This window comes from Athene cunicularia (genome assembly GCF_003259725.1).
Source record: "Athene cunicularia isolate RWA chromosome 2 unlocalized genomic scaffold, athCun1 chr2_part1, whole genome shotgun sequence".
Lineage (NCBI taxonomy): Eukaryota > Metazoa > Chordata > Aves > Strigiformes > Strigidae > Athene > Athene cunicularia.
In genome coordinates this window covers 40,503,195-40,519,460 of record NW_020799095.1, presented here as the reverse complement: position 1 = coordinate 40,519,460, position 16,266 = coordinate 40,503,195, and positions in this window count along the sequence as shown.

Sequence of the window (16,266 nt, the reverse complement as noted above, 5' to 3'; positions counted from 1 at the left end):
ATTAACAGTTGCCATTGCAATTACACTGAGAAAAATATTTTTGTGTAAAAATTAAGCAGCCATTCCTTTTGCCCTGATGCATTTGAGCAATATGAATATCCTTCTGTAAGAGTCCTTGCAACTGTCATAAAAGTGCTTTCCTTCAGATAGCTTTCTATATCAGATTTCTAATCTGCTCAAGAAAACAAGATCAGCTTCAACCATGTCATGCTATTTTTTCACCTCTTGTTTGCAACTCTGCTTACCTTTTTTGTGACTACCAAATTCCCTTCCCAAGACTATTCTCTGGCATGGGATTAGTTCATTCTGGCATTACTAGTCAAAGACAAACGGCTAGTTCTTAATCAACTCTGAAAAATGGACCAGTTGAAATTGCAGATAGGTTAATTATTTTGACACCTGAGATTTCTTGCATCCCTTAGAAATGTTACCATTTAAACCAACTCTGTCACTCACATGAAACTACTGCTCATCATAAAAATACTTGTGGGAAACGCACTGAAGCAGAAAAAAAAGAAATGTTCTTCTGGAAAAAAAAAAAAAAAAAAAAGCAAAAAAAAAAGCTAAATAACTTCAAGGTACAACATCCTCCACAGATTAGAACATGCATATGGAAAACAGAAAGGTGAATGGAGGAAGGTGCATTGTCAAAGGTGATCAGGCATCCTTGGCCATTTTTGGTCATACTTGGTGCACACATGGTCCTGACTTTGGCATTTAAGAAGTTTTTTATCATTTCCAAAGAATGACATATTTAGGTCTGAATTTCAATCCTTTAGTAATTCTAAAAATTGCCACAAAATATATTTTGAGAGGTTTAGTTTGAAAATTAGGAGAAAGGAATCATTAGCAGGGTATGGTAACACTTGAACAGGCTTTCTGGAGAGGTGTGAAATTTCTGTCCTTGAAGTTCTCACAACTCACCAAGACAAACCTATGACTGACCAGCCTGGTGTTGCCAATAGACCTACTTCAAATAGCAGGCTGCAGTAGATGGTATCTGGAAGTTCCTTGGAACCTACATTTCTATGATTCCATGCCTGAAGTCATAATATGTATACATGTTTAGTACAATAAATTCAAGACGTCTTTGAAAACTTCACTTAGCATCTGATGCAGCTCTTTTATTTTAACAGAACTATGGCACTGCACTTCACAAAAAAGTATAGGGGTTTAAATAATTTCAATAATAATCATAATTATTAAAGTTGGAAGAAACCTAGTGCAACCATCCAACTATCATTGCCCATTCACTAAGGGTGCTATATACCTATAACACTCATGACATATTTTTTCCCTAATTATCTCCTTTAAATCTCCTTTATTTTCAAATTCTCCTTTAAAAGGAATAGAGCTTGGTGTTCTATATGCTGTCTTTGCAGAAGAGGGAATAAGTTGCCTAATAAAGGGTTTAGGTCTAATGACATAGCAACATGTAAAATAAACTCCTTCAGCATAATTTTTAAAACTATCTATCTATCTATCTATCTATCTATCTATCTATCTATCTATCTATCTATCTATCTATCTCCTTGATCTGATACTCACTGAATACATAGGGAGAATTTTATGTTGATTTCAATAGATAATGGTTGCAGTTATGAATGTCTTGGACATATGCACAGTTCCAGTTACCCTAAAGTTTGGTATCAGATATATGTTGGTTTAAAAAATCAAAATGCTTATTAAATAATTGCATATAAAATTACAGTAATTATTATACTGTACAGATAGGAGAATTTTAATGCCCACATGGAATGCTAAGTAGTGACATATATGGTGGCTAAGTATATGGAAATAAGATTTTTGAAAATACAATGTGACCTGAGGATACGATATTGGGATTTTATCCTTTAAAGAAGACAAGTGTAAAGATTTGTGACCACAAGTGGTACTACAGATGACTTTGGCTGTATTTTTAATAAAGATAAATCTGTATATGGCAGCGTAATCAAAGTGAAGGGATAGAGCATATTGATCTTACTTTGGAAGAGCTAATGGAGACAAGTAATGCCAAGACTGAAAATGTCCCAAGAAGTAGTGGGGCAACTCTGTATCATATTAATAAGAAAACCCATCCACAATCACACATCTTGGGTACATCAGGGAAATGTTCGTACACATTGAATGAAATCTCTTGGGAAGGTAATAAATCCTACACAACAAATTATATACTAACAGGTTCTCAGGGGAATTGAAATAAATCCTCACAACCGCTTAGTTGGTAATCTCCAGATCAGATTCCCATTCTTCTTTAGGGGAAAATAATATATTGCTTCTTATACTCTCTGCCAGCCAAATGCTATATATCAGATATGAATGTAGTTGAAATATTGATCCTGAACCAAAGTGAAACTAAAGAAAAGTTTAATACATTCCTCTATATTAAAAAAGGAAAAAAAAAAAAAAAAAAAAAAAAAAAAAAAGGTAAGTAAGAAAATACTAAAAATATAATATCCGGTCTAAGGAAATCTAAATAAAAATTGAAATTAAAATAGGAAACATGATACACCCTTTGCTACTTATTTTTATTCCTGCAAGGTGAAGAATAAAAGCTAAGAGCCTGAGTATTCTACATAAACAGCAATGACATGAACTAAAGGATGCAGAAAAGATTGTTTCAAGGATGAAAAATTTAGTGTTGTACACAAATGTGTTTAACAAAGAATTCCTTGAAAAGAGATAGGAGACTCCCATTAACTGGCTGCAATATTATCTAGCAAACAGTAACTGGAGAGAAAGGCAGCATTGAGTCCTGAAGACAAATTCAGAAAGTGAAAAGATATATGCAAGAATGATTTTTGGCTGCATAAAGCTTGTTAGCTCATTCAGAGGGAAAGGTTTCCCTGTCAGAGGTATTGCAGCAGCCATCCAACAAAAATTGGATGTTCTAATGAAAACCTTCTGCTCTTACATACACATCACACAAACACCAAGTACAAGTTCTAGACAAGACTTGACTAATTGGCTAGTTTGGCATACTGGCTCAGAGATTTAGGTCAGGTTCTCACTGGCATCATTCCCTGGATAAGGATAACAGAGGCAAACATGGTGATAAGTTATGTTCACCCTCCCCATGCAGGTCAGCCCTTGATTTATTTCAAGTTTTATCTTATGCTTCCCCTAATGGCCTGCAAGCTTCTGTAAAGAGAGCACTACTGTACAGTGCTTTTTGGTGATAGCCCTGGGCTAGTGGTAAGGAGCAGAATTTTTGTAACCCATAGCTTTATGTTACAGATGAGGTATTCTCTGAGGGCCAATTAAGCCTGTTCTTAGATTTCAGAATGGAATAAAAAAGTCAGTTACTGAAAAACAAGGTCAAAATATCCAGAAAAAAAAACAGTGTCTTGCCAAAAGGTTAAATACTACAGGATTAAAGTACATGTTTTAAAGTTAAGCGTCAACAGCTTTTAAAAGCAAACAGCTATTTCTCCATTCCCCAGCAAAACAGCTGTTGGTGTGTCTGCCTCTATGGGGTTAACTGGAAACAATACAAGCTGTTGCAGTAACCGCTTGTGCTTGGGAAAGAAGAGCACATATCTTTCACCCATCACTGTACTAAGTTTTTCACTTTAGAAGAACTGCTGTTCTGTTCTCATGCAAGGTATTATGGTGGAAATAAAGCACATGCCTACAGCAGAAAATAATTAAGAAATGGATTTCAAAGGGAATAACTAAGATTCAGTATGACTGCACGAACCCTCTGTGATCTCTTAGCACTTTGCTTACTAACAAGAAGGGAAGTTTCTAAAGATGCTGAAGGGTAAAATGAAAGTAGGATAATCCCCTAATTGAACTATAGGATAAAAGAGAAAGAAAGAAAGACAAAAGTGTGAATCACAATCCTTCAGGAAATTCAGAATCAAAATCCTGCTAAAATGGTGCATATCGTAGACTCTCCAGACAGGAAGTGAACAGTCACACCATTTGCAAACTTCTGAATAGGGTTTTGGGATTTGGATTTAATCTGGCCAAAAGAATCAGGAGCTACAGAGCAAAGGTGGGCAGAAATTATCCTTAGACTCTGGGAGAAATTTATCTCTAGAAGCTTAGTATCACACAACTGATTTTTCAGGAAAGTGATTTAAGTTCATACATGAGGGGAAGCAAAGTTTTGTGGAAATACAATGGGGCTAAATATTGCAAGATTTCTTGTCAATTAAGAATTTTTTAACAGATAGAAACAACAATGAAAATAATGTTAAGCATTAGAAAGCTTTTTTCTATGATGTGAAAATAAATTGAAATAATCATTCTTTAGAGGGACAGGAGATTCAGGGGGAAGAAAATTTACAAATTTGGCTCAGTGTGTAATGGAAAGAGTAGATGCTGCTTCAGATCCTTGACTGTGGTACAGGCTTCCTCCAGGTCATTTCAGTCTGGTTAATGTGATTCATAGCTTGAGGTTAAATAAAAGATGCCTGCAGTGTTAGTGATGCCCGGATGCTTATTTAGCAAGCCAAGAAGACCTTTTGTTTCAGCTCTTATCCATTAATTTAACCCCACAAGTCCTAAAAGATGCAGTAAGGGAATCTGATAGAGACAGAATTGGCTTTGTACAGTTGTAAAGACATAGTTGACATCATAGTGACTCTCAGAAGTCCTGTAAAAGATGATTTACTCTTATTTCTAGTGTCTGCAGCTACTGTTTCCAATGGGCAGAAAAAGGGTGACAGGTTAATCTATTTAAGTCACTTTCTCTGCCATTATGATTCTACTGGCCTTTGACAGATCAAATATAAAAATAATTCAGAAATAGTTTTCATATGGATAGTTTACTTGAGGGTCTGGATAGCTCTTTGTACTATAATTTCTCTAATGTATTCATTTCCTACTCTCTAGCTTTTTCGGAAGTTTATTCACATCAACATTCAAATCAGCCTTATGGACAATTACTGCGGGATTATCTCAGTTGACAGAACTTAAAGTACTCCTCTGTGGGCTTTAACTCTGAAGACTTACAGTTGTCATAGATTAATACATTTTAGAAAATTAAATTAGCCTATTTTTGTTTCTCTCCTTAGATGGTCATAATATATAAATAAGTATAATAATACTAATTTTCTTTTCTGTTCATCCAGGTAAAATTTAATGTTTAGAATTATTCAGTTACTGGGGATACATAGTCATAAATCATACCTGTATTTATTATCGGTTTACGTTACTCTTAAAATGTTCTAAGAACACTTCCAAGTCTTTTAGACCAAGGATTTTGAGGGTGGGGAGGAGGGTTTTTTGATTTAAGGGAGGTGTGTGTATATAAGGAGGCCAGTGTGCATATCTGTATTGTGTGTCTTCTACACATGTAGGTAACAGAATTGGGCTGTTGTTCATTTGTAAATCATTATTATCCACCCTTCTTCAGTCTCTTTAATTTCTGTTCCTTACATTCATCAATGAATCATGTTCATAAGTCCTCCAGCCATTTTCCCTAACCAAAAGAGAGATAAATGACAGATGATCTGAATGCAAATAAACCCTTGGGTATGGTTTAGCCCTGGCTAGCATCTCTCAGCTGCTCACTCCCCCACAGAAGGACGGGGGTGGAAATCGAAAGGGTAAAAGTGAGAAAACTTCTGGGTTGTGATAAAGACAGTTTAATAGATAAAGCAAAAGCTGCATGCAAGCAGGGCAAAACAAATAATTCATTCACTGCTTCCCATCAGCAGGCAGGTGTTCAGCCACCTCCAGGAAAGTAGGGCACAAACATGTGCAATGATTACTTCAGAAAACAACTTCCAGAACTCCGAATGTCCCCCCCTTCTTCTTCCCTCAGTTTTTATTGCTGAGCACAATGTCATATGGTATGAGATATCCCTTTGGTCAGTTGGGATCAGCTGTCCCGGCTGTGTTTCCTATTAACTTCTTGTGCATACCCAGCTCAGCTGTAACTAAGACATCAGTGTTATTAACACTGTTTTCATTACACATCCAAAACATAGCCCCATATATACTACTACAACGAATTTTAACTCCATGCCAGGCAAAACCAGTAAAATCTTCCAAAGCAGTCCTTGGTGCAACACAGTTCAGTTGCTATAACAGTAGCAAAATGAAAGTGAAAATGTTATAGTTTTTAACAAATTGGGCTCAGTCAGAGTTCACAGATGAGCTGAAAACAAACAAACAAACAAACAAACAAACAAACAAACAAAAAACAAAACAAAAAAAACCCCAAACCAATCCTGGAGATGCAGTATCTAGCATCGGTTAGATGAAAGTTGAAAAATAATGCTAAAAAAATTGTCTAACTAGTCTTTGCATTGGCTGCTGTGATTTATTCACTTCAAAGTAGAACTGAAAAGAAAGCTTTTAAGTTTTCTAGTTGGCAATAATAACACCGACAAGACTAAATACATGATTATTCATCAACAATTAGTTATGGTCTGCCCTCTAATGGTTGCAAGCCTGAAATGGGCAGTAGGCAGTGAAATACTGACTGTAAACTACTAAAGTTGTGGAACTAAAGTAGTGGCAGAACCCTTTGGGCTTTCCAGTTCAAGTATCCAACTGCAGCAGTCATGGAATAACTGAACTCCAAAAAGAGAAAAAGTGCTGATATAAGTCCGGATGACTTACCACCTAAAGCAATGGGTTACAGACCATGGCAGTGTAAAGCACTGTATCTTTGTTAAGAAACGTAAAGTACTTGCATAAGCTCAGTTCCATGATATCATTGTTCTGTGGGCAGAATTTTCTGCCTTTTTGCAAACTGCATGTTCTTTGTTCTGGTCCCAGATTTAAATAGTTTAGTCCAGTGAGTGAAACCCTTTTAAGATCTCTGAGTACATCTGACTGCGTTGTGAAGGACCTCTTGTCACATATAAGGCTGCTCTTAGTTGTGAAAGAAGTTGAAACAGCCTCAGGCTGCCCAAAACTGGAATGTGTGCATAAAAAGCTGTCGTATCATCACCTTTTGCCCTCTTTGAATCATCCCCTAAAGAAAGAAATGTTTAAGCACAGAAAGAATCTAGACGAATGCATGGTCGTTTTTGATGTATCTTATGAACCTAGAGGGAATGCTAGAAGGAAAGCTTATGCTAGCCTAGTCCGAAAAAGACCTATGAAAAAATACTTATTGCCACTATCTAATGACTTTAAATGATTCTTTCTTAGTTTAGGAAACAAAAGATTTCAGAATATGGTCACCCAGATGGCTATCAGTAAACTGACATATTTCCTGTAAATGGCCTTACCAGAAAAAAACAGTAAATGTCTGCAGAAGCTCAAAAAACAAGAGGAAACACATAGGCATAAGCAAGATTTTTCTGAGTGACCAGAAAAGGTAAGGAGAACAAGTGTTAGCAGCCTAAGAAACCAAAGATCAGACTTCTTTTTTATTGTCAAACATGATGTGGATAAAAGGTATGGCAGTTTTCATTCCAAACTCAGAGAATTCAGACAATATGAACTACATTGAAGACAACACACAGGTTGAAGAAATTTTACACGAAGATCTAAAAGAAATAAAGGTGTGATTGCTTGCACTTTGCTGTAAGCAGATGCATTTCCAGGAGCCTTAATTTCACTGAAGATATTTTAGGTAGGTTGTTCATTTTTATTTCTACTCCTTACTATTTTTTGAAATTATATTATAACAAACTGACCTATATGTTAACAGGTTTCAGACACATGCCAGAAGTGAAGGTGCACACCATTTGATATGATATGACATAATACATACAGACAAATATATGCATATATACATACATATATATGTAGCATTTTACTCTGAAATTAACTTTAATAAAAATGTACTAACAGTGACAACTACCATGATTGTGTAATCAAAAGGAAACACTATTATAAAAATATAATTTGTGTTGTGGAACTCTAGAGAACTCAATCTTGTCGTTGGTCACGAAATTTTACACTTGTATCCTATCCGTGTTTTAGCTTGCATCAGATTAGAAGAGTAGTATCTCTGATAAAGGAAATTAAACATGAGTAATTTCACACCATACTGGCACAGGATACTGCAAAAAAACTGAATTTAGAAGAAGACAGCTTATTTTTTTTTTTTTTTTTTTTTTTTTTTTGTAGCAAGTACTGTGGCAAATTACAGGCACTGGAGATTTCTAAGATCAGGAAAACTTTAAGATAAGTAGACAGGAGTGAGTGACAGGAGTAAAGTGATATCCTGAAAAAATGAATAAATTCAGGCTACACTTTTTGCATTCACTTATTTGGGCTGAAATTGTGCATTTTTGGCTATGAAAATTACATACTTTTGGATTTTTAATGCATATTTGTTTCTCTGAAAATGACAAACTCACAATGAAAACTCACCTCCACGCACATGTTTGCAAAGAGGATCTAGACATTTGCTGTTACCTCTGAACCATTTTATTCTCAGTCAACCATTTAGCTGCAAATTATTTAGAAATATTGGTGTTCACATAGGAAGTAGATAGCCATGTAACATAGTAAGACTCTCACAGCTACAGACAGCTGGTTTTTTTTGTACTGGCGGTGGGAAGGGACAAACTTTTACAGCAGTTGCTCCTTTAGGCAAAAAGTTATGGTGCTGAAGATAGTGGAATACTTATGACATTAGAAGGTCTAAACTGGATTATATGTCCCTAACAAATATATTTGTCTCAGTTCATTATCTATAAAAAAGATATAAAATGAAAGGTATATTTGGAAAAAACATTATTTTGATAAATGAATATGGATTTAGATATTAATAACCAAGCCTTTATCAGAGAAATTTTAAAGCCTAAATGGACTACTGTGAGTGTAGTCTGAGCTTCTGCATGACACAGACCATTGGACTTTTATGATTTAATTCCTCCTTTCAGCTCAGTAATTCTGTTTGAATCAGAGTAAACAGTTCAGAAAAATAGTGAGATTTGATTTTAAAGTCCTCAGTGACGTTCTCCCACATCTATGATGAGTTGCTGCCACCAACAGCTAATTAACCTTTTAGCAGAAGTTTGTACTTTATTTCTTGCTCTAGTTCAAAGTACTTACAAACTGTGCTTTTGTTATCCTTTAAATTCTCTATCGTTTGCTGAACGAAGTGGACTGCTTCAGGACCCTATTATAGGGCATGTTTTCTATTCCTCTGGCCATTCTCAAGGCTCTTCTGTACACCATCAAAAAGAAACAAAGGCAGTTCTCTTCTCCTGCTCTGGGTTCCTCTTCTAAGGACCACAAACATCCCTCTAACATTCTTTCAGGTGAGGAATTTATGTTAAACTGACTCCCTACAGCATTCAAGTCCTTTTTTAGAGTAACAGCTTCCCAGGAAGGATTCCTACATTCAGAGGATATGAACTCCGTTTACTGTTTTAATACAACATTATATTTGCATATGATGAAGCGCAAGTCATTTGTTTATGCTAACAAGTGAGCATCCATGACATCTTCTCTGTTATTTGAAACTTAACCTATTTTTGTGTCAGCTACAGTTGATGATGATGAGGACTTCATGTGTTTTTACATGTCACAGGTTAAAAAAAAAAAAAAAAAAGCTTAATAACAAAAAGTAGGGTCAAAAACCAAGCAGTGTGCAAATTGCAAAAACACACCAGTATGATAACTCCCTATTGTGTGGCTTGTTAGCAATTAATTCCTATGGTTTACAAATAGCCTATGTTGATTTAGTACTCTTTCTTTCGTGTCTTTGTACAGCACAATATCCAAAGCCTTGCAGAAGACTAACAATACTGTACCAACCAAACTTGAATCTTTCCAATAACTTCTTTGAAGTCTATTTGGTGAGATCTGTTTTCCATAGACACATGCTGATTGCACTGAAATGCTGCAAAGATGACTGCAAAGGGCTATCAGAAATTTGTCTATTCAAGGTCACTCATTGATGATGAGAGATCACATCGCCTGGTGACGTTGGTATTCCCCTACTGACATATATAAGCACTATCAATATCTGTATTTGCAAATGTAAAAATATGTTTCTTTTCATGATCCTTCATGAAGCTGTGAAGTTCACTTTCTTCATAACAGCACCGATACATTGTAAAGCTGGAAAGTGACAATGAATAAGATATAAACACAGCCAAAATAAAGTAATTGTAATGTAAACAAAGCATCTGAAGCACTTGCATCTGCATCACAAGGCCTGGCAAGGCTACACAAGCTCTCTGTAAAACTGCTGTCACTTCACATTCCCAATTTCAAACTGAAATGCTAAACCAGATATTCAGATACTGAAATTTGGCTCAACTCCACTGAAGCCATCCCATTTAAGACAGAAGTGCTAACTCAAAGACAATACAGAACTTCTTCCAGTTCTAATGCAGACTTTACAATGATCATAATTAAATCTTAGAATATGAAGTTAGGAGTTAGAAAGAACAGGAACCTTCCTCATACAGAACAGAAAATATTGTCCTCATGTTCTCTAGTCAAGGATACAGAAGAATTAAGATAAATTCTTGTTTCAGATGAAGTAGAATAGTTCTTAAATAGTTTGGAAGGAAAATAGGATAAAAAAATAAAGAGGTTAGATGTAAATAACCAGGTAGTCAATTTTTTTATTCATATTAAAGGAGAGTGACAATAAATTCCAAGTAAAAGAACACACTCTTCAAATAATTAAAGCTGTGGTCTCCTTTTCCTTGGTTAGTGAGATATCCTGCTCCTTGGCATGAGCGTTGAGGTGCAGATACATATCCTTCTTGGTTCTTTGGTTGCCTTTGGCCCCTGGTGATCCATTTTAATAAGAGAGTTTGAGTCTATTTCTCCCTTGCTCCTTTTCCTTCCTTCTCCTCACCTGGTAGTGAGGGTATTCTTTTATAAATTGGTAAACAGAAGTCTGATCTATCTCAGACTGAAGAGGAAATTGAACTGAGGTCTGAAATAGCCTGGGCATGTATAAAAGCTATTAAGCCGAATATAAACAGAAAAAACTCAGGAAAATATTTTTTTAAAAAAACAGGATGTGTCCACACTTGTTAGGCTGCCTAACCTGGACTAGGAATGGGAAGAAGCACCAAATACACAGTCTTGAATCAAATATCACTGCTTTAAAGACAGGGTGAAGCTTGGTTTGAATTTCCCACTCATACCTTTAAGAAACCTGTGCTCAGCATCTAGTACTCTATCTTCTTTTTGATTGCACTTATCCCTTTCCACTGATCTGAAGGGATGGCTAAGTATCTCAGATGTTCTGAGTCAACTTGCTGGGGCTGAATTTTTAGGTGTTGAGATTCCTAAATTTGGAGTACTAAAGTACAGATTATGATTATTTTCCTTTGGGCTGAATTAACTTCTGCATCTGGCATTTATGTATTTAAACAATTTGAACTGATATTCATTAACTAAAATCACTGGTTTTATATAGATTATTTTTAAAATATCTATGAATAAATTTGCTTTGTAACTTGCTGTCTTCTAAAATACTTTTCCCATGATGGTGTTCAAAGTTGTTAGAGCAGCAAAATGAGCAAGATTTTCGTTTTGTATGGGATCTGGTTCACTGGCCCGGCAGCTAAAAGGCCTGATGAAATCAACTTCTGTTACATGCTGTTGCTTAGCATATTTATCAATATAGGATAAAGGAAATAATTTCTAAAGAGTCTCAGATTCTCTTAAACTATTTATTTTACAGTCAATGTCAGAAGAATTAGTTTCTTTAAAGTCTTTGGTGACACCATTCATGTAAGGAAAAAGTGATTACAGTTGAGATACAGTCCCTTGGAAAAATATCAAGGGGCATTTCTTCCAGTATAATGCATTTCCTAATATGTCAGCTACTCAAATTTCATTTCATTCTATCTCCTGCAAAGATTTATACAGAACTATGGCATGGCCAATGGTCACATGAAGAGCAGCTGACAAAACTATTTAACTAGAATACACTGTGTAGCTACGGGAACTGCCATTAAATGTTCACAATATTTCTTTGTCAACATCACTGTTCTCTTTTGTTTGTAGCTTTTCTCCTTCCTGATTATCTTACTGAACTAGGGAATTTCCAGATTTTCTCATATATTTAAAATGGCCAGTCTAAATTTTCTGACCTTTCTGACCTTAAATATTCTATAGTAGAGGGGGGGTTCTGAAGGGTTGATTTTTTTTTGTTTGTTTGGATTTTTTTGTATTGCTACAAAAAAAAAAAACAAAACAAAACAAAAAAAAAACAGTCACCAAATGCATGTGTATATGTTATGTAGAGGCAAAGAACAAAAAGGTATATTTTTTCTTTTTTAATCTCTCTTTCTTTCCAGTAGGCTTTTGAAAACACCACAGCAAAATTTCAATAGGGGTGCCATAATAACTATAGAAAATTTACACTGGGAAAAACAAGCAAATGAACAAACAAAAAAATCCTTCTCCTTCCTTTATTAATGAGAACAAAAAAGTGGGTATTCTAGCCCTTCATGCAACTGTAGCCTACATGCATTTTAACTAGTGGCTCTTAAGAGATCCTTGTAAGCCTACATAAAGTTGGACTTTTTTATGGAAGAGATTTCCCCTAGGAAACTTGAGGAGGAGACAAAAAAAAAATGTACGAAAAAGGAAACTTTCTAAGAGATGTACATTATTCAAAAATCTCTCTATGGGTGTAAGGTACAGATGTAAAGTAAAAGAATAGAGCTCAATGGAAACTTGTGGACCTTTCTATCAATCCCTTATCCCCAAAACTTAGTAAGGCATTGGTCCTCCTTGGAAAATTTGGCAAATATTTTAAGGACAGTTATTCAGATTGTACAGTCTCAGTATTCATGTGAAAGTGTTACTCAAAGAGTAAAAAGAACACATTATGGGTCATTCTTTCTTTTAAAATGGGAAAGGAATTAATATATGGACAATTGTGAAACTATCTGGACAAGGACTGTTACTATTTATTTTCTACATACCCTTTTTATGTTTTTCAAGGTTATTAATTCTTTTTTATTAAGAAGGATTTGTAAATAATCATTAAATCCTTCAGAGTTTGGGGACTTCTACAGACGAACGAGTGTTTAACTCTCTAACGGCTGTGGACTGGAACTTGAGCTATCTAATAATTTGTCAAGAGGCACTAGCTAAATAGCAGAGAGTTTGTCTGCCAATCATATTAATATCCAAGGCCATGAACATCAGATTGATATTGACCTTAACACATGCACAGTCTGTGTTTGCAAAATGCATATCTTTATTGGGATTTTAATGTGAAATCTTACAGGAATTTTACAAGAAGTCTCAAAGATTTTTAAATTAAAATATAATTTATGTGTATTCTCTGTTGAGGTGGTGTTACATATGCATCCAAGGCCACTTTCTTCGACACTGTAAAACAGAATATTTACTCTTGTTTGATCATAAATTTTTAGAACTTTAGTCTGGTATAATAGACTGTAGATTTTCCTTGACCTTAGCTAAAGCAACCTTTCATTTTCTAATTTAATGCCATTATTTCTTCAAATGTTTGCATTCACAATTTAGGACATTTCAATAACATAATGTGTGGCAATCTTGAAAACAAGGCTCCGGTTCAAATCTAATTAATTAATTAGTGTATAGCATGGACATGTTGCAATACTAAATCCATAGAAGCCCAAAGAAAAGCAAAAGGCAGAACACTGTCTATTTCATTCCCAAGAAGAATATGATGAAATAATTTAATTTTGCAGAAATAAAACTATAAGAATGTAAGTGAGAAATATTCCAGAAAAAATTCAAATCTGTTGATTTTTTTCCAAACACAAGATGGTTTATGGCTGTCTTCAGTTCTGTCTCTCGCTGGTCATTGCTTTTACCTAGGTTTGCAACTGGGCCTTTGGCATTTTTCACAATGTTTCATTAGCTACACTGTAGCAATTAACTTGAACTCTACATATTGCTGTCACAACATAGCTGTGTAAGAACCCATGAATGAGCTACTGAGGAAGATGAACTTAAAGTCAACATCCTGGTGTCTTGGCTGTTTCACCACTGTCACATGCATCAATGTTTTCTCATTCAGTAGACTCTTCTCTCACTTTGGAATATATCCCAATGTAATAATAAGGCTGCTCCTCCTCACACTTCCATCAATAAACTGTATTGAATAAAGCAGATAACTCGTCTTAGAAGTGAGTCTCAGAGGATATCACTACTCACTACCAGAATCAGGAATATTATTTTTTGACTGTCAGTCACAATGACAAATCATATCTCTCCAGTCTCTTCTCTACTGAATTTTTATATCACTTTTTTTTCCATGTAATTCATAAATCCTTACTTTCTGGTAAGTCTTTTATGTGACACTTTATCAAGTGCCATTTTATGAATCTGATAATATAAGCCATATTTTTGACCACCTTCTATTAGGTATTTCTGAACAGTATAAGATTTTTTAATTTGTTTGTTTATTTTCAAAAATAAACCAAACAGGTTGGAAAAGAATTGGAAGAGGGGAAGGGGAAGGATAAGGGACACATTTCAGTAGTGGGAAGCCCAAGGGTATGAACAACATACATTTCTCCCATATTCAAATTACATTCCTTGTACTCAGATACTATGAGGTGTAGATGAATTCATAAAATAAATCCTTTGAAAAATCATTCTGCTCATTTTATTCAGAAATAGGTTGAAGCAGATATTTAGATCCAGACAGTTACAGTGAAGTTTTGGATTTAAGGTGGGCAATGCAATAACGGCTCTTTTTTGTTTAAATGTTTGATAGAGCTGACACTTTGCAAATGTGCAGGGATTTCTACAGCAGTCAGAGTAGCACTGTAACCAGTTCTAGAATTTCATCCAAACATTAAATCAAAATACTGAACAAGAGGTGGCTTCAGACACATGGATTAAAAGCTGGATGCAGCCACAATGTTGGGAGGAAAAAGTAGTGTTGTCTCACTCTGAAGGTTCTTTATTGTCATTTTGTTGTCATTTGTACTGGAGGGCATCGTCTGCACCGAACAGTGCTGTAAGAAGCACTACTGCCGCTTTAACATGCATATATGGTCCCATCTAAATTCAGTCTGCCTTCGGGGTGATTTGAACTCAAGCTTCTGTTTTGCTATCTGCTTTGTTCTAACAGTATTATTAATTTTCATTGTCATTTTGAGGTACCATTTAAGATGCACTACTCAGAACTGTTCAGTGGACTGCAGAAATTATCAGAAGACTGTCCTCTCTCTGGGAAGATACAAATTTCTTGCAAAGGCAATATTGAAAAGAGGTGCTAGCTTGAAAAGACAAATGTCTAACTGAGGGAAGTGTGAAGGAGGAGAGACAGACAACCCACTAATAGAAACAGCCTGAGAAGAAGAGGATTTCTTGCTAATACTGAAACAATTTAAGATATTTTTACTGCTTTATCTGACATCTTTCCTCTGTGGGAGTGCTAAGGTAGCAATAACAATGTTTTAGAATCATTCCATTTGATCATAACAAACAGGGTTGTTTGTAAGAGGAAGGCAATTAAACAAAGACACGCTTGTTTATATTAATACAACTGTCCTCCTTGCCAAATAATCTTTGTTAAGTCAGCTAAATGATTTCACAGCTCTGTATCAGCTCTTTGGGGGGAAAAAAAAAAAAAAAAAAGAGTGAGTTTGCTTCCTAAAATTAATGCATCTAAGAATCAATATCTTTGGCTGAAGCCAGGCAAATTGCCAGCAGGTACTGCATAAATATCTCTGACTTCTCCCAGGAAGGGCTCCAATTTGTAACATGCCTGGTTTTCAGGTGGTGATCTCCGGAGGCTGCTAATCATGCTGTATCACGGGCACACAGGCATCCTCAGGCTGACTGCAAGACACGTTCACATGACTTAACAGAAGCAGCACAGACCCCGGGTGGTTATAAAGGCAGGCTGAGAACACAGATAGTTGAGAGCAGTTTTCTGCTACTGTGTAGAGCTACACTAAGAGGAGGGGAGGAAAAACTGAGTGGTAGGTAAGAAATGCAAGTGAAAATGAAGTGACTGCAAGCTGACATTGACGAGTACAACATTTACTTTTCCTACACTGTTGCGTACACATTGTAACAGAGACAAGGCACTCCACCACCTTCCTGGATGGAAATGTTGTGTTGAGGAGCAGCAGCCCACATCCTCAGCACCCATTCTGGGTTGTGGATTCATCCAAACCTATTACTGTAAACAAACCTAACAGACATTTAAGTCATTCCATGTGCCTGATCCAGGACAGAAGTGTCTCAGTCTCTTGAGACAAGGACCTGCCCTGGAGTTATCAAGACAAATAGCCTCTGAAAATAATGGGTGAGAGTTTTCTGACCCCCTGTCTGTGTAACTATTGTTGGCAATGTTGAGAAAAATGATGAATATTGTCATTTGTGAACAAAACAAGTTGTTGGGGGGGG